We start from the raw sequence: 15,267 nt of genomic DNA on the forward strand, positions 1-15,267 counted from the left end.
CGGCTTTCGGTGACGACGCTATGAGCCGCACACAGATTATGGAGTGGTACAACCGGTTTAAAGACGGCCGCACATCGGTGGAGAGCGAGCCACGCTCCTGTCGGCCATCAACATGCCGAAATGACCAGGTCATTGCCGAAGTGAACGCTGTGGTGATGCGGGACCGTCGTGTGACTCTCCGGGAAATCGCGGAAGAGGCATCAGCACTTTCTCTGCACATTCCATTGTGACCGAAGATTTGGCCATGAAGAGAGTTGCGGCGAAATTTGTGCCGAAACTGCTCACGGTGGAGCAAAAGCAACTTCGTGTTGAAGTCTCACAGGACATGCTGGATTTCACAAGCAGTGTCCCTACCTTCATGAACACCATTATCACTGGTGACGAGTCTTGGCAGTACGGGTACGACTCGGAAACCAAATCCCAGTCCTAACAGTGGACGCATTCCACATCACCAACACCAAAGAAGGCCCGCCAAGTGCGCAGCAACGTCAAAGTGATGCTGAGTGCTTTCTTTGACTCCCGCGGTGTGGTACACCACGAGTATGCACCACAGGGCCAAACAATCACTAAAGAGTACTACAGGGATGTCCTCCGTCGCCTACGTGATGCTGTGCGGCGCAAGAGACCTGAGTTGTGGTCAACAGGAAACTGGTGCATCCATCACGACAATGCTCCTGCACATTCCTCACACTTGGTTCAGACTTTTTTGGCAAAAAGTGACACTCCTGTAGTTCGACAGGCTGCTTACTCTGCTGATATGGCCCCCTGCGACTTCTCGCTGTTTCCCAAACTCAAGAGGACATTGAAAGGAGAGCGATTTCAGACAAGGGAGGAAATTATGGCCGCAACGACAGCTGAGCTAAACTCCATTCCGAAAGAGGCCTTCTCAGAATGCTTCCAACAATGGCAGCACCGCTGGGAGAAGTGTGTGGTGCCAAGGGGACTTTGAGGGGGATTAGGTTTCCAACGCTCCAATTATGCCAGTTTTTTTTTTCCACCAAAGGTCGGATACTTTTCTAACAGACCTCGTATGAACTTGAGTGAGTGCCGATGAATGTGACTATCGACGACTGCGAGTAAAAATGAAAATGAACATGCGAGAGCCCCGATGAGTGTGAATGTAGAAGTGAGTGATTTGGATTTAAAACCGCTCTTTATGCAACGCACCGTAACTATATACACCTATGGCACGAGCGTTTTGCTTTTAACAATTTTGTCAATGAAAACAAATTTTAACGAAAAAGAAAGCGGGAACCTCGTTTTGTAATAGACGCAGGCTATGCGCGAATAAAGCACTCCTGAAAAATCACAAATTGCTCCCGGAGTAAGCCCGGCTTTGCGCGGCATAGCCGGCGTCCAAGCGCACCTATCGGCAGTCATATCGGCAGTCAACATGAACGTGCTGTATGCAGGGGTGCACCAAGACTTTCATGACGTATTTCCATCACGGAAGTACGTCAGCAAAATGAATGCCATGAGATGGCAAAGGAAAAAAACTACAAGGAAAAGTTCAGTTGACGGGAGTCGCACCCATGACCTCTCGGTCCGCGCTATATCTGCCAAAGAACAGTAGACATTGTACAAGCTGTCATATACCAATGCCCTATAAACAATAAACTACTTCTGTGACGACACCTTTCACTTTCGTGTTATACCGATTCCTATGATAGAGGGATCAGCTATCATTTTTTTTCGCTTTTCCGCGAGTGGACGCAAGCTGCACCTTGAATATCTCTGCAAATGTTATTAGGGCTTACACGAAACCGCATCTCAAAGCGACATATTGTGCCTTCAGCAGTGCAGACACAATCTGCAGTCAGCACACAATCACCCTTGATAATTTATAACGGGAACCTGTACAAAGACGCGCATAACAATTTCAACTCGTTGACTGACAGTTTTAGTTGGGCGTCCGCAACAGCTCGGCGGAGGCAGGCTTACAACCATTGCGCAAGACACTTATAAAGTTGGGCGTACGTAACGAGCCTACATACGCAGCACGGCTGCGGCAAAGAAGTGCGCATGCACAGTACGTAACGTATCTATTCCAGGGATGCGCGCGTACGCTCGTAACGAGACGTTACGTACCTAACGCAACGCTTACTACGTTGCGTTCTTGCGAGACTTCGAAGAAACCAGAAACGAGAGCGCATGTTGGCTGCAGTGGCTTTCGACGCAGACAGCAACAGCGAAACCGATGCAAGTCGTGTGTACTCCACATTGAAAGGACGTTCCCACGCCGGACAAGGTGCAATCAAGCGGCACGTTCCGGCGTCCTGACGAGTGGGAAGACATAGCCTGGCTTCTCGCAGAAAACCTCAAGCAACCGTCTTCGACAGGTTGTGTACGGGAACGCGTTATTCTATTTCTGTCAGGCCTCGCGGTGAATGACCCCGTAAAAAAAGGAACAAAAAAACGTAAGCATGATACGTGCATTTATTCATGCTGCAACATAAAGCGCGTTGAGCGTTGTGCGATCTTTAACTCCTTGAAAGGGTTGCTCGTAGATCGGAAACTCAAGAATACGTTGAATACGACCAGTTACTGCAGGATACTAAGCGTCATTCACGGCCGCGCAGGATAGGACGCTGTGTTCCATCCAGTGTGGCTGTGCCTCGTCAAATGCGCTTCTTGCGTAGTCCTCCCAGTTTCAAAACTATGCACGCATAGTGAAGTTGAACGTACACGGCAGAGGTCTACGCGCGCGACCAATGCTCCCAAGAACGGCGTCTGACGTGTACGCTCGTGGCCGTTACCACGGCCATCGAGGTCCTGCACGCAGATCAGAGAGTCCACGTTGTTACTGGGACCTATAGTATACTTCTGACGTCGTTGGCGCTCATAAACGTGTATCCACACGACGGACTTATCCGCGGAAATTTCGTCCGCGGACGATCGTTCCGCCACCCGTCCGGCTGCAAAGCATAGAATAAAGAACCAGTTTAGAGAAGGGAAACTGTAGCCTTGACAACGGTACGAAAGATAAGCAGTGGTAGCGCATGGAACTACCGAAGGCACCCAAGAGATGGCGCTGCGTAAACAGGAAGCGGAAAACAAAATTTATTGTTTTTTTAGGTAGAAAAAAGCAAATGGCTGCCTTTTTTATTCTGTACCGGGTGCGTATGCGCATACGCGGGTGCCTCGGCTGGTTTTTTATTCTATCCTTTTTAAACAGAAGTGGACGAAAGAGGTCGGGACTCGCGTAGGCCTACGGAGGTCTCGTTATCTTTCGCCCGCTTGTTTTGAGCGCGTCCATACGCCCAGCAGCACGCCAAAGCGCCCTTCGGAACGCAGTACCTGTGCGTACGAAGGTTACATGGAACCGAAAGGCATACATTGGCAACGGGCACCAGTAAGAACAATTCACCAGTGAGTAGAAGGAAGGATAATCTTTATTGACAGTGAGCAAGCGGTAAAAGGCCCTTGTCGAGACATCGTGAGCTCGTAAACGAATAGCCTTCGCGGTACTTCAAAGAGACAAAACAAATTAGACGGCGTGTGTTGCCTGTTTCCACCATCAGCTAGCGCTCACAATAACCAACTTGTAATGCAGTACAGGCGTAAAGCATCAGCATCTTTTTTGCTACAGTTTCAGTACTTGCTTTCAACGAGTACGCCTGAAGACCCCCGCGTTTGTTGTTATTACAACATATTGCAGTCAGGCTGAGAACACCAAGCAGGTTTACGCAAAGAAATCGCAATATAGCGGATGTCGACAGAGTGGCAGAAAACATGAGGATTTTAACACGTGATACCGATGAAACAACCCATATATGGGATATATGCAAGGCCTCAAAGAGGTGCACAAATACAGAGAAGGGAGAAACGATTTTCTATCCCGGTCATTCTCTTATTGTGACATCGCCACTGGAAAGTAGGCTTCATCAACAGTCTGACCAAGTCGTGCTCATGCCATCGCATAATTCACTCGTTCATTTGAGCCCACCAGGCCTTGCAAGTACAAGTGAAATAGCAGCTTTGTCCACACGTGTTAGCATACAACTCAACAGCGAGAACAGTGAAGCGTGATATGTTAACGAGGTCACAAAGCAGAAAGAAAAACGCTGAGCTTGAAAGTACTGTCGGCCGCAAAAGTTTGCGGGATGTGCAGCGCGTGGCCGAGCGACGGAAAACTGCATTGCTGCGTCACCTACCGTGATGCGGCGGGTGTTGAGGCTATCGGCCTCGGCGATTAGCGACGGCGCGTTTAGATAACGTGCCGTTGCCGGATCTAATCGCGGAGGCTGCGGCCGATAGCCTCAACACCCGCCGCATCACGGTAGGTGACGCAGCAATGCAGTTTTCCGTCGCTCCGCCACGCGCTGCAGATCCCGCAAACTTTTGCGGCCGACAGTACGTGTACCTGCCATCGTCGAGGAACCTGTGGGAACTGACGCCTTCGCTGGTATCGCAGCTCCTGCGGCACCATGCAGTAGCACACCGAATGCCCACCATAATTTCAATATGATTACATCGGCGAATTAAACTTTCATGCGTATTTTAGACAACATTAACGATAGAATTCGCAAGAACACGGGGAGCAACAAACCAGCTGCCAACCATCGGAGGATAACTGCGCATATTCTGCGCGTTATCTGCGGCACCCGAAACGCAGCGGCGCACTTTTTGCGCTTCGTCACTGGTCACAGCGACGGTCCGCTTGCTCGCTACCGCGCGCCGGCCGTCAGCGGTGAGCGACAAGAGAGATGTTTTCAATCACTAAACAACAAAATTTACTCATCACTCAAACATTACTTTCAGTTACACAAGAAAAAGCACTTTTATGCGGGAATGATAGCTGTATTTCTCTTAAATATTGATTTTATTACGGCGCCTCTGGCGGATTTTTTGGCGTCGCCGAGGGCAGATTTGAACGGAGCCACTATGTGATGTTTTTTAGCTGCGAAGGGGTCGATTTTTGCACCCCCCTTCGGCGATGGCTGGACTTTCCGAGGCCTGTGCAAAGCACATCCAGACGACGGACGAAGCGAGTAGACGGACGCGCCGCAGCAAAAAAAAACATGGCGGCACTTTCTGAAGCGAGAGCTGCCCACTTCGAATCTTTAGGCTACTCGTCGCGCATTGCGTGGGCTGTTAGTCCCAAACTGACGATTGTGTCGGCTCTAGGTTTGTGTCCTCAAGCTTCGCCGGCAACGTATTCATGACAATTTGCTACTGTTTCCGAGCGCCGTACTCGTTTTCTGAGAGCTGTAGGCTTAGCGAGTACATCTATTAGCAGAACATGAGCTCGGTGATCTGCGATAGCGCGAGTGCTACGAAATCTCAGAGGTCATAATAATGTGCGAAAGCTTGCTTGTCCCTTTTTTCTCTAGATGGCGCGAGCAGTCTCAACGTCGGAAACACATTCATCGCTAGAAAAAGTATTGAAGGATTTTATGTTTCCGTCTATGGCGCAGAGTTTCTTTTAAGTTGAAGATGGCGTTCGAAAGAAAGCGACGATTAGCTGCAATGGCTGTTGCATTATCAGAATTAGACGATGAAGCGCTCTTCTTTCCGGCAAAAAGATCTTGTTGGCAAAAGGACTACATCGCTAACAAGCATCTTGGTATGAAACACCAACTGTACCGTGAGCTTTTGGCTAGCGGCACCGAAGAATACAGGAGGCTGCTGCGAGTGTCAAGAGAGGAGTTTGTTCAGTTCCTCTCGCTCGTGGGACCTCGCATAGAACGACAGGACACCGTGATGCGGCGAGCCATATCAGCGGAAACAAGGCTGCATGCCACGCTACGGTACCTTGCTTCAGGCAAGTGTTGCACGTCTGTGCATTTCTACTCGAAACATTGCTCCTATTTGTTGCAACTGAGACTGTTCAGTTAAACCTACGCGCCAACTCCGAGAACCTCGTTTTTAGAGCCGGCATTACGTTGCATGTTGGAAAACACCTGCAAGGTCTTGAATAGATAGATATCTGGCAATAATAAAATACATCTTGCGAAGGCTGCGAAAGCCCTCTTACACAGCCCTGCTGTCCTTGATGTACAATTTGCCAGTCTTTGCATATATCTGCCAATTAGTGACGGTATTTTTTTTTGTGCAGGAGAGAGCCACCACTCCTTGAGTCGCCAATTTCGTTTGGGCCACTCAACTGTAAATGATATTATCCATGAAACATGTCAAGTAATTTATGAAGAGCTCAAGAATGACTTCCTCAAAAGACCAAGCACTGAGGATGAGTGGAAAGACATCGTCGCTGGTTTCAATAGAAACTGGAACTTTCCAAACTGCGTTGGAGCGATGGATGGAAAGCATGTGATAATTACCAAGCCAGAAAATACGGGAACAGTTTACAGAAATTACAAGAAAAGCTTCAGTATTATACTGTTTGCCGTGGTTGATGCGAACTACAAATTTTTGTACACGGATGTTGGTGCGCCAGGGTCGCAGGGACATACGAGCGTCTGGCAAACGACGCCTCTGCAAGCACAATTATCAAACATGTCGGCTGGTCTTCCGGAACTGGTCAAGGTGGCAAGCTCGCCTGATGTGTACTTACCACCGGTTTTTGTCGCTGATGACGCGTTCCCACTTGGAAAAAACCTGATGAAACCATTTGGGGAACCTTCCTTAACAGAAGAGAAGATAATATTTAATTACAGGTAATTTATGTCACTACTGAAACAGCACTATGTGAAATTTAAACGTTTAATCTAAGATATGCTAACCCCAGAATTGCAGCACACATTGGCATGCTACTATCTTCTCTGTGGTGTAAAATTTATCAAATCATGTTTATTTTTTATTACTTTGCAGGTTATCCAGGGCTCGGCGTGTAGTTGAGAGCGCCTTTGGAATACTTGCGAATAGGTTTAGATTTCTGCACACCGTGATCGACGCTGAGCCAAAACGAATGACATCAATGGTGAATGCGGCATGTGTATTGCACAACTTCCTCGCCAATGAACTGCACTCAGCTGACTCGTGTGTCGACACAACGCCTACTGCAACTCTGTTCTCTGCACAGCCTCATTCTCGTGGACGAGTAAGTGCTGTTGGCTCCGCTGTACGTGACAGCCTATGTGAATTTTTGAATGGCAGGGGTGCTGTGTCATGGCAGTGTAAGTCAGCGCACTTGGATGCCGATGTATACAGAAGGCCGTAAGATTATGCTAAGAGAGTGCAAGATGCACATGCGTTATCATGAAATAAAGTAGTTGTGAAATGAAATGCGGTTTGTTTAGTTGAAGGGCAAGATCTTGTACGCTGCCGTAATAATGGCATATCGAATTACGGATATGTACTTAAAACTGAGTTTCATTCACACTGACAACAATGATGGATGTAAGCAACGCTTTATTAACTGACAATATAAAATGAGATCCGTTGAGCTTTCTTACTCGCTCTTGTCGATGTAGATTTCAAGTGTGTTTAAGATAGCAGTCTGACAAGCGATGAGCTTATCCTTCGGAACGCTGCGCATGTGTGCCGCAACGACTTTACCAAAGTAGTCGATATCGTCTTCCTGTTGTGTGGCACTCGCTGGTTGGCCCACGCTTGCAGCTATTTTAGATGCGAAGTATCTTAAGGTCGAGCTCAATCCGGCGGTGGTGGTGGTGGTGGTGTGCGGCGTGACCACCCTTACTGCGCATGCGCATACCCTCTCCACACACCTCCTCTCCACGCACAATCTCCCCTCCCCCTCTCCACTTTCCCTCTCCCCTTCCCCTCCCCACTTTCCCTCTCCACTTTCCCTCTCCCCTCCCCCTCTCTTATACCCTCTCCCCTCCCCTTTCCACTCTTCCTCTGAAACGCGGGCTAGACATGCCTAAATTCTCTCCTGCACAACGCAGCGATGAGCTCGAGCGCATGCGCGTCCCCTCCCCTTCTCTCTCCTCTCCTACGCTGCCCCCCTCTCGCCCGCCTGTCGACCGCGTTCCCCGCTCGCCCTGTGAGAATTAACGGCCAGGCTAGGTGGAAGATACGACGCGCGTAGCGTCCCTCTTCGCGTTCCACGACGCGAGGTCGGTAGCATGCCCAACAAACGCCAACGGAACGCGATCGTGCAAGTGCTCCGGCTTCGCATCGCCTCATGGTCCCCTTTAGCGGGAGATGGTGTAATTTTTTTTCCAACACGTTTTGCCTTTGAGCCAATATTTCATCTAAACGATGAGGAGACTGGCGCCTCTTTCTGTGTGTTCCTTGACGGGACGTTGCAGGGCATGCCTTGCCCGCGATTGGGTCATCCACGGTAGTGATCTGGTCGTCAGTCGCTGCTGTCACAGCGTCTGAGGCACCTGAAGGGTCATCAATGGCTTCTGGTATCTGCAGTAAACAAAATGGTACATTAGGTCTCTCAAAATTCCAAAATGCATTTCTTTGCAGACACACATCTGCGTATCTATTCCAATTAAAATCTGTATAACAACCATGTAAAAGCAATAGTACGTTATTGGTGCCTTGCAGTAATTAGAGTGCAAGATTTAAACTTTAGCGTCAACATTTTATGATCATATCTAATCTACATATAGCAACAACGTTTGAATAATTCAGTACAGCAAGCAACAAATATTATTGCAGAAATAATGCGGCGTGCTGTCAAGTATTGTAAACCTTCTAAGGCTAAGGAAGTGCTAAGTAATAAAAAGAAAGGCATATAATTTACGCAGCACAGGAAGGCTTCATCATACGTACGAAAAAAAAGGAAGTTTACCTTTGTGGTCTCCACCGCAGCTTGGCACGCTTCAGTGCTCACAGAACGCCAGCAGGTCCCTTTTGAAGCATCCAAAAATTTTAGTGCATTATAAAGGCGCCAGCGGCCTTTATAACCTTCAGAGCTTGCCATCCCACTCTTTGTGGTTTCCACTTTCTCCTCCAACCGGTATGTGCGCCTCTTATTGTCATAGAAGCGCCGGAGGGCTTCTGTAGAAAAAAAGAACAAAAAAGAGGGGGGTGTATTTATTTGTACGGTCCACACCATGCAGTTTCGGTCAATAACCATCACAACACATTATGTTGAAAAAACGTGGCTGGTGCTCTCTCGAATAGTGCGGTGAATGTCCTCAGTTTTGCCGCAAGGTTACGCATCACAAGCGACGTTTGGCGGACCCGTCCCCACCTACAGTTTCCCTCAATTTCGCACGGATTCCTTGATCAAAATGCATTTTAATTGAGCGACCCTGCCGCCGGCATGGCAGCATGCTTGGGAGTCGGCTGACCACGGCCGTCACTTGTAGACACCGATTTGCCCCACGTCATGCACAACAGGTGCATTCCTGACGGTTATTATCACGAAGCCCACCCACATGATAACGCAAAATATAAAGAATATATATAAATAGTACTTACTGACATCGTACGGCCCGTAGGCAGGCCACTCCTCGTTCATTTCGCTTGCTATGCGTTCCCATATAGTGTCTTTCACTGTTGTGTCCGCGTACTTGGCGAGTGTCATATCCCACAATGCGGGGAACTGCTCAACAAGACGCAGCAGAAAAAAAGTTGCGTCGTCGCTCAAGTTCATGGTTGCAGTTTGCAGTTGGTTCCGATCGTGTACGTCGAGCGGACTTCCCGCGCAAAAGCCCGAACAAGGCGAGGAGAAAAAAAAAAAAAGGTCGTGCCTGTTGCCAGACCCTTATAACTTCGTCGTACGAAACCATACGAAAAAAAACCCGCATTTCCCCGAAGGGGAGTATGAGGAAGTGCGAAGCACGGGGTGATGCTATGAGGGGGCGCGCGCGACTAAACTGCAGAGCCGAGCGAAGGAGACGGCAGCGAGAGAGCACGCGCCAGCCGACCCACGGAGGTCTGGCCGTTTTTAAGTGCAAAGCACTTTTACTGATGATGATGATCTGTCTTGCGAACTCGTTCCAAAGAACCCGCAACGCGTTGAACTTGTTGGCAGCGTTGCGCACGCCCGAGATGGGGCTCAGGTTGTTGTCGAACCACAGTCGATCGCACACCGCGCAGCTATATTCGAAGCTGCGGTCCAGGAAGTCTCGCTTGAAGCGCGCGTCCGGCCGATCGAATTCGAGGGCCCGCGCTCGCTCACGCATCGCGCGTCCCCGCGCCAGATCGGCTTCGGGGTGCTCGGCTCGCTTCGCACGCTTTCGTTCGGCGTCTCGCCGCCGGCCTTCATCACCACAGGCAATGCGCGGGGCGCGCGCAGCCACGGAGCGGAGGGCGGAGCGCGCGCAGTCACGTGGGGCGTGACGTCGCTGCGCCGTTGCTACAGACGCTCCTCTCCGCTCCTCGCGCCATTGCTATGGGACGGCGGATTCAGGCTCGCTTATAAAGTGCATTCGCACATAAAAAAGAAAAAGCAGCGCTTGTTGCCAGACCTATAATGGCACCCTCGGCTAAATCTGTTGTGTTATTCCGCGCGAATCCGAATGCGAAAAAGAGCTTGGCATTTTCCATCCGCGACGTCCGCGAACGCGCCACGGATGGCACAAATCCGTGACGCGGGGTCACGTGATGCGCCGTCCGCGGCGGAAAAGACGGATTCGGTCCGTCGTGTGGATACACCCTAAGCACTGGAAAACAATTACATCTCGAATATGACGTGTCTAGTTGGGCGGAACGTCCACAGCACGGTAAACTAAAGTGTTGTGGAGCGCTTCGCTTGCAGCGCACGCAACACATCGTGCACTGCGCACTCAACATCTGCGTACGCCCAACTAAATGTGTGCTTGCAATGGCAGGCTGCGTCCGCAGAGCTATTGCAGGCGCTCAGCTAAAATTGTCTATAAGAGGCGCATGCTGCCCGTGACCGCTGCACCACGAATATTTCCAATATGGCCCCCTCCAGGCATCACCGGCGTCACTTCCAGCACGAAGCCTCCGCATGAGCGCAACCGAAGATGCGCACATTTTCTCTAACACAAAAGCACCAAACACAAAACCAACAAAACTACCAAACACGCAACGCACTTCATGAGACCGGGCAAACAGAGAGGAGGGGAGGAAGCGCCGCCGCCACTGTCGCGCCGAGGCGCTGACGCGACGGCGAGCCCCGGCGCCTCGCTAGGCAGCGTACGCGAACCGCGCCGAACGCCAGGCGCGCGATGTACATGACGCATACGGCGGCGTCTTCGACACGCTAGCCGATCGAAAATCGAAACGCGCTGCAAGAGTGACAACGGACTCTTGCAGAAAAATGAAATCTCATTTTCTGATTCTACCTTCCAAAAGGGGTCAAATGAATTACCGAAGAGAGTCGGTTGCGGTGACCCCCTTTTGGCTCTTTTTTTTTCTGAGAGTGTGCACTGTTTCGACTATTAATTTTCCTGAAAACGGTCACATGTGCAACAACACAACCCTTTTGCTAATACTAGAGAAAATAAGGGTCCGGCGCGGTGGTGTAGCGGTTACGGCAGGTTACGGTGCTCGGCTGCTGAACCGGATGTCGCAAGTTCGACCCTGGCCGCGGTGGCCGCATTTTGATGGAGGCGTGATGGTAGAGGCCTATCTATGTACTCTGCGATATCAGTGCACGTCAAAGAACATCAGATGGTCAAAACTTCCGGAGCCCTCCACTGCGGCCTGCCTCATAATCATATCGCGGTTTTGGCACCTTAAACCCAGATATTATTATCAAAGAAAATAAGTGCGCGCTCAGCAACAGTAAGGGGTCGGTGTCGGGGCCGTTGGTTGTGAGCGAAAAATCATCCTCTTGTCCGTGACCGAAAAATCGAAAAAGCTGCAAATAAAATAAATAATAAAAATGTTAGGTCCGAGTGAGAATCGAACCCAGGCCATCTCCGTGGCAAGCAGGTGTTCTACCACACAGCCACGCCTCTGCTTTTTTTTTTTTCTTTCATGGTATTTATTACAAATGTGTGTAATTAGCATACATAGCGAACAAAATACTCAAGGCGGCCTCTACCAGCGCACAAGCGTTACACAGAAGTCCTAAAAGGGTATTAAAGCTATACATTTCATGAAGAGTGGATACCAGTCCGGTTGAAACTCTAATTGTTCGTAAAAGTCTTTTAGCTGAAGAGCCATTTGAATGAGATGCAACCGCGATGATACCATGGGTTCCGCATGCCTGTCTAACATGCGAGTTTTCCATAAACTGTGCATACCCATTAGTAATAGCATGTCAACAGGCATAGAATGGCTTTTGGGTGGCATGAGATAACGTATGCTATACGAATTTAAATCGAGTTGTTTTTTAAAAGCCCTTTGTAGAACGTCCCAGAAGAGTATGGCGTCTTTACAGCTGATGAAGCTATGTTCTATAGTTTCCGGAACTTCACAGAGGCGACAGTTAACTGAAGATACAAAGATGCCTTTGCTGCTTAACCAGGTCTTCACAGGCAGCGTCTGTGTATGCACTTTGTAGAAGAATGTCTTGGATGTTGGTGAAATAGGCATTTTCTTCACACGCACAAGCACGTCGTGTCCAGGTAATCCAGCATATAGTGAGCGGTACAAAGGTGCAGGAAACAACATATCTAATATGGCATTATATAGATCTTTCCGTGAACTAGAGAATAAATAGTCGTTAGAGAATCTTACTGTCAAAAACCGCACTGATTCATACACTTCACGCATGAATCCTTGCAAATAGGGAGGCGAGGCATAATTAGCAGATACCACTAAACTTGGTAAGACATCGACGAGATTCACTTGTAAAAATGTTCGAAGCAGCGGATGATCGCAGTCCCGAAAGTAGAAAAAACGGGATACCAATTGTCTAATAAAGAGATGCACCAACCCAAGACCACCTGCATAAACTGGTCTAAAAATATTGTCACGCCTCATCGGCTCGTAACTTGATGACCAAATAAAGGTAGCAAAGATTCGGTGAAACTTCTGAATGTAAACCCTGGAACAATGTAGTATTTGCAGTACGTAGAATAATTTTGTTGCCAGGAATAGATTGCATGCTTTAGCTCTGCCAAAAATTGAGAGGTTATGGGGAATAAACGTCTGGGCGTAACGCTTTAGGCTGGGTACACGTTCTTTCCAATAATGTGCGCTTGACTTATATGCATCCAATGGAACGCCAAGGTATTTCGGTGGCACACAAGACCATGCAATACCCTCGAAATTCGTTGGTTTATAAGCCCACGGGCCGAACCACAGTCCTAAACTTTTAGCAAAGTTCATTCGTGCACCAGAAATGGTTCCGAATTCCCGAATAGTGGACACCACTGTTTTTATACTGGAAATGTCTGTACAAAAGAACGCCAGGTCATCCGCATACGCTAATACTTTCACCTCAATTCCGTAAACACTGAAACCATGAACATTGCAAGATTGAATCACGCTTAAGCACAATGGTTCCAAATAGAGGGCAAAAAGCAGTGGCGATAACGGACAGCCTTGCTTCACAGAAGAGTGAATCGACACAGGTTTTGACAGGTGGCCATTAACAATCAAACGAGTTGAACAATCACTGTAGCATAGTTTTATGTCTTTGAATATAGTGGAACCAATGTTAGCATGGTCTAGAAGAGAAAATAGAAAGGAATGACGAACCCGATCAAACGCCTTCGCTAAATCCACTTGTAATATTGCCAGTTGGTCATACGAGTGGGAAGAATGTTCCAATACCGTGCGGGCAATGTGTATGTTCGTTTGTATTGAACGACCTTTCAGGCCGCAAGTCTGGTGGGCGCCAATAAGAATTGACATTGCAAATTGTAGTCTGTTTGATAGTATTTTTGCAAAAATTTTATAGTCAACGTTACACAGTGTAATCGGTCTGTAGCCGTCAACATGACGAAGCTTTTCTCTATCTGAGTATTTCGGAATTAGGACGGTGTGGCTTCTTGTAAAAGATTGAGGAAGGGTCCCCAGATTCAAACTCTGCGTGAAAATGTCCAGCAGTACCGGGCACAGTAAGGATTTAAAGGTTTTGTAAAACTCGCCCGACATCCCGTCGGGTCCTGGCGTTTTCGACATCGGTAACTGGTCAACGGCGAGTTCTATTTCTTTTAAAGTGATAGGCCCACTAATAGACTCACACTCTTCGTCCGATAAAGGAGTCACAAATGACAGAAACTGCGTTACTAGATCTTCATTCTGTATTTCATAGGAATCGCTGAACAATGCTGTGTAATAAGCTTCAAATTCTGTCATGATTTCACTTGTATTAGTTACCAATGACCCTTGCGAATATAAATCTGGTATAAATTTGCTTTTTGCGTTGCGGTATTCATCGAGTAAGGCTTGACGTGTGGGTTCCTCTGAATGCAAGGTACGAGTATTGCGTGATCGAACACGGGCACCTCTGTAGCGTAAGGTGTCGTACCTCTGGAGTGCGCATTTGGCATTAGCGATTTCGTCTGTGTAACAACCAGGCGCCTCACATTCAAATTCATATAAGTTTTGAAGATTCTTTAGCAACATCTTTTGTTCTAACCTTCTGTAAAACCCCGCACTGATCCGATTTCGATAGCTACTGTCCGAACTTCTTGTTTGAAAAATTCCCAAGAGGCAAACAAAGGCATGTCAGCCGACAAGCAACTCCTCAGGGCTACGCGCACGCGAGCAGTAAATTCCTGGTCACTGACAATTGAAGAGTTGAGTTTCCAGAGTGCCCACTGCGGTCTGAAATATGATCGAGTGTTATGACCAATCTGCCCCACAACAATGCAGTGATCTGAGAACGAAATAGGCTCCGTTTTGCATGACAGGTCGCGAGAAATAAGAGGCGCTGAAACATAAATGCGATCAATTCTAGTGTGAGTACTACCCTGTGCATGTGTATATGAGGGTAATCTATTCAGTGCTCCTATGTCAACAAGTCCCGCATTTTGAACTATCAGAGATAGCACTTCAGCACTCTTATCGCTGCGGCTAAACCCAGTACGATCACACGGACTGCAAACACAGTTGAAATCACCCATGAGCAGAATGTTACGGTCAGGATCTAGCAAAGTGGCCAAGCTTTCAAAGAAATTAGTGCGCCGCGGTGCATCATTGAAGGCATATACATTGATTAGGCGCCACGGCAAACCATACAACATAAAGTCGCATTGTATAAGCCGCCCCTCTGCGTCAACATTATAAGCAACAGAAGAATACGGTAAACTCTTCCTAAGAAACAAAAGGCAGCCCGCCGATAGGCCTACAGCGTGCGAAACAATTACATCAAATACGGAGAGATATGGCCGCAAGGCCCTCTCCATGTCCACTTCACTCTCGATCTTCGTTTCTTGAACGGCGACGAAGTCAAGGTGGCGGCTGAACAGCAACCGGCGGAGCTGCACCTGCTTCTGCTTGGTTCGAAGTCCACATACGTTGATCGTTGCAAAAGTGACTTTCTGTGGCAGCGCGATGGTGTCTACACTTTTA

The 15,267-nt window shown here is 48.4% G+C and overlaps 1 long non-coding RNA gene across 1 annotated transcript; it reads left to right on the forward strand.

Moving 5' to 3' along the window:
- Window positions 1–5,916: 5,916 nt before the first annotated feature.
- On the forward strand, window positions 5,917–7,204 carry LOC119390724 (uncharacterized). Its single transcript, XR_007415868.1, has 2 exons — window positions 5,917–6,617; window positions 6,772–7,204. It is a non-coding gene; the product is annotated as an uncharacterized LOC119390724 (long non-coding RNA).
- The last annotated feature ends 8,063 nt before the right edge of the window (window positions 7,205–15,267 follow it).

Source organism: Rhipicephalus sanguineus, chromosome 4 (assembly GCF_013339695.2).
Source record: "Rhipicephalus sanguineus isolate Rsan-2018 chromosome 4, BIME_Rsan_1.4, whole genome shotgun sequence".
In the NCBI taxonomy this organism is placed as follows: Eukaryota; Metazoa; Arthropoda; class Arachnida; order Ixodida; family Ixodidae; genus Rhipicephalus; species Rhipicephalus sanguineus.